Source organism: Otolemur garnettii, unplaced genomic scaffold (assembly GCF_000181295.1).
Source record: "Otolemur garnettii isolate 467f Iridium unplaced genomic scaffold, OtoGar3 scaffold00014, whole genome shotgun sequence".
Classification (NCBI taxonomy): domain Eukaryota; kingdom Metazoa; phylum Chordata; class Mammalia; order Primates; family Galagidae; genus Otolemur; species Otolemur garnettii.
In genome coordinates, this window is record NW_003852409.1 from 134,735 (window position 1) to 135,114 (window position 380).

A 380-nucleotide genomic window follows, 5' to 3' on the forward strand; every position below is an offset into this window, starting at 1 on the left:
TTTTTTTTTTTTTAAAGAATAACTTGTACAGATGCTGAAGAACCACTTACATGGAGGAAAAATGACAAAGTAGATGTTGGGTAGAGAATGGCCTTCTTGTTCCAAGTCCCTGACCTCCACTAAGGTGAAGGAAGTCCCCACCTTAGTGGAGGTTAATACTGTCAGGAATGGGGCTGCTCTGTCATCAGTTCCACTGCCAAGTGGACGTCCTGACTGTAACCTCATTCCAACAACCCCAACCTCTACTGCTGAATTAGTGGCCTTACCTATGTGTTCTAAAATAGCATTAATCACTGTGCCTCGCAACTTTTTACTTATTTGACTCTTCCGCCCAATAGACAGTAAACTCCTAGAAGCCAAGTTTTAAGCCTCGCTGGATC